Raw genomic sequence first — 15,723 nt, 5'->3', positions numbered from 1 at the left:
TAATAATAATAATAATAATAATAATAATAATAATAATAATAATAATAATAATAATAATGATGATGGTATGATGTCGATGATGATGATCCGCATACAATGTTTTATGTGGCGACTATTTGTCCTCTTTTCATCACTAATAATATAATATATTTCCCACGTGGGAATTATTTCTAGTTGGCAAATTTAGCATCAGGTTGCAAGTTGCTAACTGAAAATCCTTTTGATAATTGGATACAATGAACATGTCAAAAAGGGTAAGATCACTTGAACAAGGTGCATGTAATGTGTCAGTGTCACCAATTTACAGCTTTTTTTTTATATTGATAATTAATTATTTTCAATGATCTAGAAGAGGATCTAGTAGTAGTGAACTTATTTGGTCAAGACTTGTAATTATTAATTCTTTTGGCGAAATAGACAAATAGTTCTTGATTAGTACCCACTTTTCATTATTTTATTCTTGCTTCCCCGTTTGCTCTCAAATTTATTATAATGTCAGTTATCCATCAAACTATCCATGAATCTAGCCGATATAATAATTGAGGGAGTGTCCACAAACATTTATACATTTTAAAGTAGAGTAAAGTATATTAATTAACTTGTACTTTTGTAATTTAGTAATGTACCACTAGGTGCCACTTTGGACTATGCCTTAATAACATTATATTCCAACTTGCTATAATGCTATTTGCATATATTATTAATTACTAATTTTTACTAGATGCATGAATGCCAAAGAAAGGCGATTGCTGTTACATGAATTGAACTTTGTTATCAATTATTTTTGCTTTTTCTCTTTCTTTTTTTCCTCCTTGACTATTTTAAATTTGGTGGTCCAAATTTGCTTAATGAAACAAGTGATTGTAATTTAGCAGGTTTTCATGGGTTGCATACTGTAATTAATTGCCTGATTATTTATAAAAAAATATTCTTAGCTGGTACAATTTTTAAGGTTAAAAATATATTATTGTTAAGCATGTTAAGATATATAACCTATATTGACTAATTATTTATTCTTGATTAATTGTGGCTATTATTTATTATATTTAACTGAATTAATAAAAATAAGTTTAAATTTAAAGATACTAATTATTTTTTTTTTACGGTATCTTTCCATTTAATAGGTTAAGAATAGATTTGGATTTATTTAAGGATTCGTCATTGGACAATGGATTGCTGTATGCACAAACGAGATTTGAACTCGTGGCTCTTGCTAAACCGGACGAGTGAGCTGACTACTTGGCCAACCAAAATTCGTTGAAGTCTCTTTTAATATATCTATAATATATGTTAGAGATATAACAATTCATATGTCTCCTTCTATTAACTTAAGTTTTTAAGAGAAGTGATACATGAGATGATTTCAAAGCTTATGTGATCTAAAGATTTATAATTCGATCCTTGATGACTTTAAGGAAAAAAAATTTTAACGTAAGATAAATAAAAGAAAGAAAACTTATGCAAAAATTCAAGCAAACCTAAAAAGAGACTCTTACGTGAAGTGGTGTGCGCCGTGTATTAGAGATATAATTATTCATGTATATTCTCCTATTAATTTAAATTTTTAGGAAAAATGATTACATAATAATATAATTATTTTTCATTTAAATAAAAGGAAATTATAAGTGAATTGAGAAAGTATTAATTACTAGTGACGATTCTTTAATAAAATGTTAAGAAAATATTTATTAATTAGTTATAAATTTTACAAAAGCTTAAATAATATTAGGAAAAAGCTAGCTTTTTTTTTTCCTTTTGGTAGAGGAATTTGAATCTTCTAAGATAATGTTGACCACAATTTCTAATTGTTCACATTTATTAAAAAGTGAACAAATACATGCTTCCTTAAAGAATAATCAATTTTAAATCCTAGAACATTTCCGCTCAACTATATACTTAAAAAAAAAAGGATCGTACCAATAAATTAAAATTAAAATCACATCAAAGTTGTAAAGCTAAGAAAGGAAACCTAGGACAACCAAACTTTGTAATAGGTCAAGTTAGGCCCACAATGAAATAATTCAGAGTTCAGACACAGGTTGATACATCATACATGCACATTGCACCTATTTTAAACATTAGAAATGATAATATGCATACAAAATTACAATGAACCAACGCAAGTTGCATATATAAAATTTTCAGATGTTCATAAATCCATGATCCTTGGATTTTACGCCGCAGAAACTACCATGTTAAGTACTTTTGTTTATTTAAATCCTTTCAATAATAATATATAGCATGTTGATTAGCTTGAATTATTAATCAATAGTTGCCACTTGAAAGTTGAAAGTGATTGAATAGACCAACTATGTAATTTATTGTTAATGTATTTGAGTTATGCAAGAGATCAATTCAACGAATACAACCTAGCTACAACCTTATATCACTAAATTCAATAATAAAACTATTTGAATTTGAGTTGGGTTTTGATACATTCTGGATATATTCATGGTACATGGAATTAATTTAACAATTTTCAGTCTTTCATCCCTAGTTAAGCTTTTTTCAGGCCTATTACGTAGACCCTTAAGTTTTTTAATGCCAATTTTGTTTCTTTTAAGATGAAATCAAAACCTAATTAATCCATTGATACATAATAATGTATCTAGACATAAGGAGAGGAGCAGCCTCTAATTATGGATCATTAATTATATTCCAACTTGTTATTAATTCAATCGAATTAGTTGATGAATAGTGCACAAATGCATGTACCTTAATCTGATCAATTGATTTCACATTCGTTGTTCCTAGTACATATTAATTAATTAAGTATGTGATTATATCCCAATTAAATTACCACTTGAGTGATATGAGAGTTTTCTTTCAAGTTATACCTGTTAAGAATTTCCACTATGGACTATGGTGCATATAAGAAACTCATTCAGAAGTTAATAAAAGGTACAAAGTACAAACTAACCCTATATATCACACCCTGCATCATACATATGTCTTTATAAGTTAATTTGTCTTAGATTGTATTTGGCATAATATGCTGATTTCATCATAATAGGTTGCTTTGGTAGAAGGAGCTGTTTACATGAATGTATACAAGTAAGTATGTCCTACTATATATCTTTCAATATTTATCATTTGTTATGGGCTTATTAGATTTTGAACTTCTTTGCTAATGTGGTGCATGATAAGAGTTGATGCCATTTTGAACTAGTTCTTGTTAATAATGAAAGCTTGTTTTAATCTAAGGCTACGTGTGGTGGTGATCATGCATGTTTACTCCTTCTCTATGAAGCACGGACACTTGGTTGAGTTGTCGTGTTCGCGTGTCGGACACATTTTGGACACGACACTCATCGACACTCGTCCGACACGCGTGTCTGTCGTGTCCAACCGTATCTTAATAAAAAATAAAAAATTTTTTTCCGGACACACCTAAATACCATTACGTGTTTGCGTGTCCATCCTTATTTTTAACATATATTGTTGAAATGAGTTTAGAAATAATATATATTATTATTTATTAAAACAAAAAATATTTTAGATACTTTTATATAGTTAAAAAAAAGACATAAAAAACAGTTAAAAAATTATTTTATATTTTAACAGCAATAAAATATCAAAAATTTATTGTAATTTATCTAAAAAATACTTTATATTCTATATATATGCCGTGTCTCCGTATCTTGTAAGATTTTAAAATTCGTATATCCGCGTGTCCCGTATCGTGTCGTGTCCCGTGTCCGTGTCAGTGTCCGTGCATCATAGCTACTTCTTAATTGTTGTATGATACTGAAAATGGAAATAGCTTTTTTGGGTTTATAAGAATATATTATAAGTCTATTAAATAGGTCCCATAGGCAATATATAATATATAATGTAATAAATAAACATTCTATTACTAATTAACATGTAGTAATGATAGAAAAATAATCATATAAAATTATCTTATTTAATTTAATATCTAATAATTAATGAATATAAAATAAAATAATTTTAAATTAATTTGAGTTTATTTTTATTATTTTCTAAATATTTGTGCTAACATATATGATCGTTTAATTTTAATTGCCATTTAGCTGAGTTTTCAAAATAAAAAATAGAACACACTAATAGATTAGTCCTGCCACAAGAACACACTAGGTTCGAAGTAGGGATGACAATAAAATTTTATGGAGCAGAGATCTCTCTACCGTCTTCAATTTTCATTTAATAAAATATCTTTTATTTTCGTTTTATTTTTATTATGAATTTTCGTTTTTTTTGCAAAGAGGTGAATATTTACAGCTATTTATAGATATTAAATTTTAATTTTTTAAAAAAAATTAATACAATTATAATAAAATTTAATATAATAGTTTAACTAAATGTATCAAATTAAAATATAATTTAAATATAAATTTAACATAATTAATATATACACAAAATCTTCAAAACATAAATTAAAATAAAATAAAATAAAAAAACATAAGACTGATCATTTGATGATTTATATTTTAAAATGACAAACTGGTAAAATTGAAATCAGTCCCTATCATATCAATTATTTATGGTGCTACTCCGATCAAGATTTAATGATTGTCATGATGTGAAGATATATCATTTTGATCATTAGAAGATTATAGGACTTTATTTTATTTAAAATAAAAGTATTACCTTTATTTAAAATATTACAAAATAAATAAGTTACACTTTTTAAATAAAAATCATCATGAAAAGATATTTCTAACATTTTCATAGGAGTAGTTGCCATTATTTAATGCTATGAGTTTGGTAAGTATGCCAGACCGAAGCTGAGTGTGATTTTGGTGAGTTTGAGTTCTCTAAATTAAGAAAATGTGTAAACGATCGATAAAGTGACACTACAACAAAAATTATTTTATTGACAAATTTTTGTGGTAATAACATCATAATAATAATAACTATATGTTTTATTTAGTTTATATTTTTATGATAATTATATATTTATTATTATTATTATTATTATTATTATTATTATTTGTGGCTATTAAAAATTTTTACTGGTAAATATAGGGTAAATTATTAAAAATATACTCGAATAATTTTGTTGCTGACAAAAATACATTCGAATTTTCTATCAGCGCAAATGCCTTCAAATAGTTTTAAAATTCGACAAAAGTATTTAACATTAAATATGTATTTCTCAAAAAATGTTTTAGAGATTTAATTTTGATGCAACTTTTTGTAAGTATAATTAGAAAAATGAGATATTATTATTCTTAAAATTTATTGATTTTTCACTAATTATATATTTTTGTGATTTTTTAAAATTATTATTTATTGGTTGTTGATAAAAAATAAAAAGAATATATTCTTAGCGAAAAATCACCAAATTTTAAGGATAAAAATATCTTATTTTTTTAATTGTGCTTGCAAAAAAATTACATTTAAATTCTATCTCTAAAAGTATTTTTTTGAGAATATATATTTAATGTTGGACATTTTTATTGCATTTAAAAATTATTTGAAGGCATTTTTGTCGATAATAAAATTCAAATATATTTTTGTCAGCGACAATTATTTGAGTATATTTTGTGATTTACCCAGTACTTATATAATTATCGATAAATATATTAGTCGACTAATGTCTAACTCTCGATAAATATATTAGTCGACTAATTGTTCAAATGAAAATTGTTTTTAATAAAAAAAGCAAAAAAAATAATGTGAAATAGTTTTTTTTCCCTCTGTTGATTTAAAACAGGAATAAAACCTAATTTTTTAAAAATAAATAGAGAAAATACATTTAAGGGAACTAATTTTAAAACCTAAAATTTCTCTTAATTTAAATTACTTTTGGGTCCCCTTTGGTTGTTTACCTTTAAGAGGAACTAATTTTCAACTAACATATGAGTAATATGAAGTCCAGACAAAAATGCAATTAAGCAATTAGTTATATATTCACTTTCTACTTTCTATTCTTTAATAACGTGATGCTTTCGGTTTTCTTTCCTTATTGGCTAAAATAATAATGAAAGAGCAAGTGTTAAAGTGGAGGGTATTTTAGTCATTTCTCGTTATTCTAAGATACAACCCTAGATTCAAAAGCCATGTTCCCCTTCCTTAGCTTCTTCTCTTTCATTTTCTCCCTTAAACCCTATTCCTCTTCTTCTTTAATTCTCGCCTCTCTCTTTTGCTGTTCTGATTGTTCATTTTCTTACAAATGTTAAATCAAATTAATTTTGCTGTGATGAATTTCTGGGATCTCTTTCAAGGAGAGAAGAATTTGCCGAACGGAAATGTGAGGTATGTTAGATTGAACTTGATTTTCTTTCTTATTTTTATTTTTCCTCAAGATTCATATTTATTTTTATTTAATTTGGTAATTTTAGAATGAAAATCACTGTAGGCTGGAACAGTTTTCATTTTATGTAGATTATTATTAATTTTTTTTTTTTGGGTTTAATTCGTACACATTCATTTGAGTCAATGCAACTATTTAATTAGAATTTCTGTGTATTACTAATTTACACTCGCTATAGTACTATCCAATTGAAGTTCAGAATAACTAACGTATTGGGTATTTTATTATAATTATACTATACATAAGTTTTTAATCCCTCTATAATTATTTGGAGCTTTTATTTTATTTCTACAGTTTCTTTATTGCGTATTGCCACTGTACATATGAAACTGCCACAAATAATACATATTCATCAGGATGAGGAACACTATTATTACTCTAATAATTTACCAATGATGCACCTTAATACACTGTAACTAGAAAAATCACTTTTAACAATTATTTATTTTGATTTTAGTAACAACAAAAATAGTCGTTAATATATTTATCCGCAATTTAACCTTAGTCATCTTATACTTTATCGTTAAAAAATTTGAACAGTTATATAATTTTTAGAAAAGACTTTTTTAATAGCTACAAAAAATATATATTTATCATTATATCATATAATAATAATGACAAATATATAATTGCCACAAAACATAAATTAAATAAGACATATAGTGATTATTATGTTGTTATTATTAAAAATTTGTTATTAAAAGTGACTTTTGTTGTAGTGATAGTTCACTTCAATTCTCTTATTGGAATTGGTTTTTAATTTTTGAATGAGAAAATTTAGAAAACCAATTTTTAGTTAGTCAATATTAAATTTTTTATTTTAAAAATTTTATTTTTTAAAAGATTTAAAATTTAAAATTTATTATTTAAGATTTATAACTAAAGTTTATTTTTTAGAATTTAAAATTTAAAATAAATAAAATAATTTTTTTAAAATTAGTTGATATTAATTAAAAATGTTAGTTTCTAACATTATTTTGTTTTTGAATATATAGTTGTTATGATTTTTATGAGTTGAAGATTTGATTTATATTATTTGGATGTATTGTAGTAACACAGTTGAAATGTTCCTTTGCACATCATGAGGCACTTGATGATGTGTATTTTTTTTTGTATGTCACAAAGCTTTTATTGGAGATGGCAAATTCAAATATTATGTTTGTTATTTGAGTTTTAATTCCAAATTAAAGAGTGTGTGTAATATTTTAAAAGTGAAATGTGCTTATAAATTAGCTAGATAAATGTGACTTTAATTTTAGGTATGAAAATGGGATGCTTGGATATAATTTAAAAATTAAAGAAAATTAAAGCTTATTTATAATACATTAAGTATGTTTCATTATTATGGTGAGCTCTTTTCTGATTCTTTGTGATTGTAAAAATTCTCATTTACTATTTGTTTGCAAGCAGGATGCAAATAAGGGATAAAGCTAGATACAAAATCAGATATGCAAAGCAGATTAAGAAAGATACCCAATTTATGGTAAGTTAATTACTACATGTTGTCTTGAATTAATGGTCAACAATTAATAAATATTAAGAAAGATACTACGTGTTGTCTTAAAATTAACATGTTAGATAAATACATATGAATGGTTCTACATTATACATTATGGAACAATTATTATGACACAAAAAGAGTATAAATAATATGTATTCACTAATAGTTGTATGTCACATTTTAGTTGGTTTATAGAAACGGTCTAATCCACCAGTTTACGAATATATATTATTTATTTTGATATTCCAGGTCTCGTAATGTTATTCTTAATAGAATGACAAAAACCGTTCAACCCATCAAAATATGTCCATAATAGAGAGGGAAATATATTTTGGCGGTTTAAGTAATTTCTGTTCTTCCATCAAAAACAAAATTGTAAACCCAAAGTGCCAAAGCAGATAATATTTCCACGTGCGTGGACTAGATTGTTACATTTATCAATGAGACAAAACTCAAAATTTTAAAAGTATAACTTCCATTTCACTATCAGTTACAAAAAAAAATTCACACATAACTTCTTTTTTAATTCTTCACTTAAATAATCTATTTTTTTATTATTTTTTTAATTTTTTTATTTCTCTTACTCAATTTTAACATTTTCACCTTTTGGATAACTTTTTAGACAACTTTCTAAAATAGACTATGAGTCTATGACTATGATAAATATTAGTTTTAGAAGCATGTACGAAAAGAACAAAAGAATAATTTATGATGGAGGAAGTGTTCAATTAAATTATATGTCATTGGTAAGTAACTTTTGGTAAATTTTATTATATTGTGTGATTTTATTTAAATTATATTTTATTTAATTTTATCTCAGTTTTAGTTTGTACCGTTTTGTTCTGAGTACAATGTACTCTGTAGTTTCATTCTAAATATTTTATTAGAGTTTTTGTTGTAGTTTCTTAAAAAAATTTATCATTTTTGTATTTCTTTTGATGTTTCTCTTCTCTTTTTTTAATATTCTCATTTGAATTGCCTCTATCCTCCTCCTTTGTCTTCTTCCACTGCAGTTATAAATTTTTTTTTCAATTTACTTACTCAATCTATATTTTTAATCCATTTTTAATTTTTTTAATTTGTTACCAATTTTTCACGTAGACAAATAGCGTTATATCTTTTTCTCTCATTAATTTGATTTGACAAAAAAACAATTTTTTACATTTTATATGTACATTTTATTTTTTTTGACATGTCTGTATTTAACTATCTGTCAATTATGGGATGAAAAAATTTTATAAATATTTTTTAATATTTTTCTTTTTAAATTAATTTTTTTTATTTTCTAAAATATTTGATTACTTAAAATATTGTATTTAAAATTTGAGTATATAAATATTTTTAAATTAAACTAAAATAAATAAATTATATTACAAGAAAATTTATTAATTTTGTCTTTTACAATATTATTTGTTTGGCATATTGGCTTAGTTATTTAATTGGTATATAATGCATGCAAGAGAATCACACCTATCAAGTATTTCTTAAAATATTCGTATACTAATTTTTTAAATAATTAATTATCTGTAACAATATATAATGCCAATATATGGGAGTTTAGTGTCCAATTTTTTATTTCCTATTTTAACCCTATTAATATAATTCAAAAATATTTTACAGTTACTTATTTCACTAACAGTTACAAAAATTCACGCGTAACTTCTATTCAATTCTTTACTTCCATAGTCTCCCTTTTTTTATTTTTTATTTTGTTCTAATTCTCCTTTATCTTATAAACTCTTCTCTGCGCTGCACAATTATTTAAATAAGTTTTTGTGACATCTTAAACTAGGTAAAAACGATGTCAAAAAATTTATTTTCGCGGCCATATATGAAATGAGAAAAAAAATAATGAGAAGCCAACAAGTGTTTAACCAGTGGTGATAAATAATTTTTTGTATAGATCTTATTATATTTTGAAGTATTTATTTAAATTATATTTTGTTTAATTTTATATTAGTCTTTGTTTGTATAGCGTTGTTTTGAGTATGTCTGTGACTGTAATCTGATGATCTGTCCAGAAGTTTAGCCTCATTCTAATTATTCTATTAGAATTTTTTTGTAATCATAAAAAATATATCTTTTTTATTTTTTTTTATAATTTCATCCATTCTACTGCTTCTATTTTGACCTCTTAATATACTTTGTTATATTTCTCTTGCTGCCAATATTTCGTTACCTTCAACACCATCGATTTCATCATATCCATCGTTACAAATTTCATTTAGTTTTATTGCAGTTACTACATTCACGTATAACTTTCACCTATATTTTTTTTTCGCTTTAATTTACTTACTCAATTAATATTTTCATCGTTCTTTTACCTTTTTAATTTGTCCCCAATATTTCATGTACAAAGATAGTGTTCTATCTTTTTCTCTTACCAAGGAAGAACTAAATTTTTCCATATTATATGTATTCTTTATTTTTTTTATATATGTCTGTACCTATCAATGATGAATTAAAAAAGTCTAATGTTTTGTTAAATTCATTTTTTTCATTTTTAAATTACAATATATAATGCTAATATATGGGGTTTGGTTTCCAATTTTCTATATCCTATTTTAACCCTACTAACATAATTCAAAAATATTTTACAGTTACTTATTTCACTAACATATTTCACTAATAGTTACAAAAACTCACGCGTAACTTCTATTCAATTCTTTACTCTCACAATCTCTCTTTTTTTAATTTTTTTATTTTGTTCTGATTCTCCTTTATCTTATAAACTCTTCTCTGTACAGCACAATTATTTAAACTAGCGGCTCAACAGGCACGGCCGCTTTTCTGTTGAGTTAAAAAAAATATTTTTATATTTTTATTTTTAAAATTATAAATTTAATATCAATAATTAAAAAATAAATTATGAAAAAATAAAATATTTTAAATTATTTAATATATGTAGAAAGTATAAAATAAATAAATTTAAATAAAAAAATAAAAAAGAAATATATTGTTATTATGTGTAACAAAATCAAGATAAAGATTTACTAATATTATTTACAAATTAGTTATTTATATATTAAATTTACTTATTTTCTCAATCATATTTAATTTGAAATAAATTTATAAATTTAATTCATATTCAAAACACTCTTTTAGAAGATACATAATTTTAATAGATAAAAATTATTTTTTTAATCTTATATTAAAGATCTTTAATTATCTTAAATTTTATTATTATTTTAAATTTATTAATTTTTATTTTAATTATATCATCTCATTATACTATACACTATTATTTTTTCTTATTATTTTTTTACATGTATACTTATTATTGTCTCACCGTCATTATTATGTTGCCTTGTTTTATTGTCCTTCCTTATTTTCTTCTCCTATTAACCCCGATCGCAATCAATTATCACCATACCATTATCGCAGCTCTCATTTTTGTTTATCACTTTGATTCATACATATCCATTGTGTTAACTTTTGAGTTGTTAAAGATTTGTTAAAAGAATTATTTTCTTATTTGATTTAGATATCTAGATCTATAACTATTATATAAATAGTTAAATACTTATTTTTCATACTTACTTGTTAAGTCATATTTTATTATTTTAAAAAAAATGTAAGATATCGAGCATTCAAAAGTTTTGTATAAAATAATAAAATAAAAAATAAAAAAATTTATAAGTTATTTAATTTTTTTAATATATAGAATAATTGGATATAAATTAATTTAGATATAATACTAAAATCATTACGTTGTTACTATGTATAACAATGAAGATATAAATTTATAAATATTTGTAAATTTATTCATTTCTCAATTATAAATTTATAAAAATTTATATTTAAATTACTCTTTCTTTTGCATCATTTTAATAGCTAAAAAAAATTATTTCTTATAATTTATATTCAACATTTTAAATTATCTTTAATTTTATTATTCTTTTAGAATTTTAAATTTTTAGTTTCATTATTCTTTTTTTTACTATTATCTATCTACATATGCCTCACCACCATTCTTATATTAGCTTGTTCTCTCTTTCTTCCTCCATTTTTTATTGTATTTCTATCTTCTTTTCAATTGCAGTTAGTTACCATCATATATTAGTTCATAATTATTACACTCAAAAGTAAATACTAATTTAAAAATAAAATTCAAAAAAAAATCTCATAACTCTTATGTGAATCATCTACACTCCTATAAATGTAACGAATGAGTAAATTTAACTTTTTTTATTATGAATATTTTTTTTATTATCTAATGCATACAAAGTCACATATTTTCATTTATGATAAAAGTTAAAAATTAAAATTAAATGACATTAGTACTTTTTGGTTTAATAAAATTAAAATAAATTACAAAAATAAGGATAAAAACTAAAAAAATAGATGGCTCTAGAGAAGGATAATGTTAAATTTTATGTCATTATGTATGAGAACAGTGATTTATTTTATTATATTTATTTTTATACTAAATAACAAAAAAGTTAAATTTTATGTCCGTTTTTTATTACTTATTTTATTTATCTATAGTTGTTTAGATTAGACTTTATAGTTATTGAGTCATGTTTCGTTTCAACAACAAAAATAGTTATGAAATCATTTTCACTTTTTTTTATTGGAGTACATCTATTATATCATCATAATTTTAATAATTGATGTAAAATTTAAAAAATTAAATAAATATATATTTATTTTGATTAAATCCAAGAGTGAATTATATATATTTCTATAGTCAAGAAATAGACTTAACTTTTTTTTATAATAAATAGTTTTTCAACCATCTAATTTATAAAAAAAGTCTCATCTTTTTATTTATCCCAAAAGTTAAATATTAGAACTAATATTAATACTTTTTTATTAATAAAACTAAAATAAAACATAAAAATAAACCTTGAATAAAAATAAAAATACAAAATTTTGAATCTCAAAATATAAAATAATTATAAAATAAAAAAATTACTTAACTTTTTTCAGACAAATTATATTAGGTTTTACGGTATATTTAAGTGAAATGAGAAGGATGCAAGAAAAGATGGATAAAATTTTTTTTTTTGGATTATGCAATAACAGTAATATTCCATAAATGTGAATTAATGAGATAAGAGAGAACGTGATTGTATGTGATAAGAGAGAAGATGAAGTAGTGGAAGTTTTTTAACGTAGAATAACTGATATATAGTGGGATAGATTATTAGAAAGAGCGAAATTGGAAAAAAAATTGGACACCAAAACATGTTTTGCCATTATATATTGTTATAGATTATATTACCTTATTCTCCTTTCTCATTTTTTCTTTCTCCTTCCATCTTCACTCCACCCGACCGTCCGTAATTAATTATCACCAACTATTATTATCGCAACTTTTAATCGTGTCTATCACTTTGATTTATAACCATCTATTCTGTTAATTTTTATGAGTTGTTGAAGTTTTGCTAAAAAGTGTATGACAAAAAGTATTTATAATTTTTACCCAAATTATCAAATTAACTTTTAGAATGTATAAAATTTATAAATTTAAATTAAATAAGATATTAAGCAAAATTTATTATGTTGTTATTATGCATAACAAAATCAAAATAAAAATTTAGAAACATTATTTACAAATTAACTATTTATAAATGTTATTAAGTTTAATTATTTATTTTTAATTAGTATTTATACTATTTAATGTGAAGTCGAGATAAAAATTTATATTCAAATGACTCTTTATCTTCATGCATATTTTCAATTGATAAAAAATATTTTCTTTATCTTCATACATATTTCTAATTGATAAAAAAATATTTTTTTTAATTTTATATTTAATTTTTAAAATTTTTTAATTTCATTATTTTTCAAAATTATTAATTTATAATTTTTATTATATCTCATTACTATATCAAACACTATTCTTTCTCTTATTATTACTATTCTCTGTACGAATATCTGTCATTGTCTAATCGTCATTATTATATTACTTTATTCTTTCTGGTTTCTTTCTTCTCCTTCCACTTTCTCTCTACCCACTGTAATTAATTATCACCAAGAATTTATATGTTACATCTTTTATATGTGGCATTATATATTATTATAGATGTTACATTTTTTACATGTTAATCAAATAACCTGTGCCATATGCCAAACAAATGATATTATAGAAGTCAAAATAAATTATATTTTTGTAATATAATTTATTTATTTTAGTTTAATTTAAAAATAAATATCTATGTACTCAAATTTTAAATATAATACTCTGTATAATTAATAATTTAAAAATTAAAAAAATAATATTATCCCATGTAAAGTCATTTAAAAAAGAAAAAAATGAATTTAACAAAATATTAGACTTTTTTAATTCATCATTCATAGATACAGACATATCTAAAAAAACAAAGAATACATATAATATGAAAAAATTTAGTTCTTCCTTGGTAAGAGAAAAAGATAGAACACTGTCCTTGTACGTGAAATATTGGGGACAAATTAAAAAGGTAAAAGAATGATGAAAGCATTAATTGGGTAATTAAATTAAAGAGAAAAAAATATAGGTGGAAGTTATACGTGAATGTAGTAACTGCAATAAAACTAAACGAAATTTGTAACGATGGATGTGATGAAATCGATGGTGTTAAAGGTAACAAAATATTGGCAGCAAGAGAAATATAACAAAGTGTATTAAGAGGTCAAAAAAGAAGCAGTAGAATGGATGAAATTATAAAAAAAATAAAAAAAATATATTTTTTATGATTAAAAAAAATTCTAATAGAATAATTAGAATGAAGCTAAACTGCTGCACAGACCATCAGAGTACAGTACTCACAAACATACTCAAAACAACGCACAAAGGCTAATATAAAATTTAAAAAAAAACCATAATTTAAATGAATACCTCAGACTATAATAAGATCTATACAAAAAACTATTTATCATCGCTGTTAAACACTTGTTGGCTTCTCATTATTCTTTTTCTCATTTTATATATGGCCACGAAAATAAATCTTTTGACATCGTCTTTACCTAGTTTGTTGGTTTCTCATTATTCTTTTTCTCATTTTATATATGGCCACGACAATAAATCTTTTGACATCGGCTTTTCCTATTTTAACCCTGTTAAGTGCCAACATAATCCAAAACTAACTTTATAGTTATCCATTTCACTATCAGTTACAAAAAAAATTCACACGTAACTTCTTTCTCAATCCTCCACTTAAATAATCTATTTTTTTTATCATTTCTTTAATTTTTTTTATTTCTCTTACTCAATTCTAACATTTTCACCTTTTGAATAACTCTTTAGACAACTTCCTAAAATAGACTATAAGTCTATTACTATGATAAATGTTAGTTTTAGAAACATATACGAAAAGAACAAAAGAATAATTTATGATGGAGGAAGTGTTCAATTAAATTATATGTCATATTGGTAAGTAATTTTTGGTAAATTTTATTATATTTTGTGATATTCATTTAAATTATATTTTATTTAGTTTTAACATTGAGTTTAATTATAATTGAATTTTCAAGTATAATTTGAAGCTTATTTGATTATTAGCTTTAATAAGGTTTGATTATAACATAATTTTTTAACTTTGATTTAGATTCTTGTATTTAATTATAAACTTAAATACATTTAATTATAACCAAATTTTGAAATATGATTATTGAAACATGTTTGATTATAGTTTGATTTTGAACTTTGATTTGTATCTGAGTTTGATTAGAAAGAACAATTTCATTGTTGCTTTTGTTCAGTAGTTCACCTTTCAAGTGACCTGATCAGCGGATATTTTATATGCTTTTTTGGCGTCATTTTCAGATAGTTTTTAGTATGTTTTGTTTAGTTTTTATTAACTTTTTATAGATTTTAGTGTATTCACATTTTGGATTCTACTTTGAGTTTTTGTGTTTTTATGCAATTTCAGGTATTTTCTGGCTGAAATTGAGGAGCTGGAGCAAAAGTCTGATTTAAAGGCAGAGAAAGCATTGCAGATGCTGTTCGAATCTG

The 15,723-nt window shown here is 23.3% G+C and overlaps 1 long non-coding RNA gene across 1 annotated transcript; it reads left to right on the top strand.

The window, feature by feature from the left end:
- The first annotated feature begins 6,079 nt into the window (after window positions 1–6,079).
- On the top strand, window positions 6,080–15,723 carry LOC107473699 (uncharacterized). Its single transcript, XR_002370299.2, has 3 exons — window positions 6,080–6,222; window positions 7,691–7,763; window positions 15,641–15,723. It is a non-coding gene; the product is annotated as an uncharacterized LOC107473699 (long non-coding RNA).

This window comes from Arachis duranensis, chromosome 2 (assembly GCF_000817695.3).
Source record: "Arachis duranensis cultivar V14167 chromosome 2, aradu.V14167.gnm2.J7QH, whole genome shotgun sequence".
NCBI classification, from domain to species: Eukaryota; Viridiplantae; Streptophyta; class Magnoliopsida; order Fabales; family Fabaceae; genus Arachis; species Arachis duranensis.
This window is presented reverse-complemented; position numbering and strand designations above follow the sequence as displayed.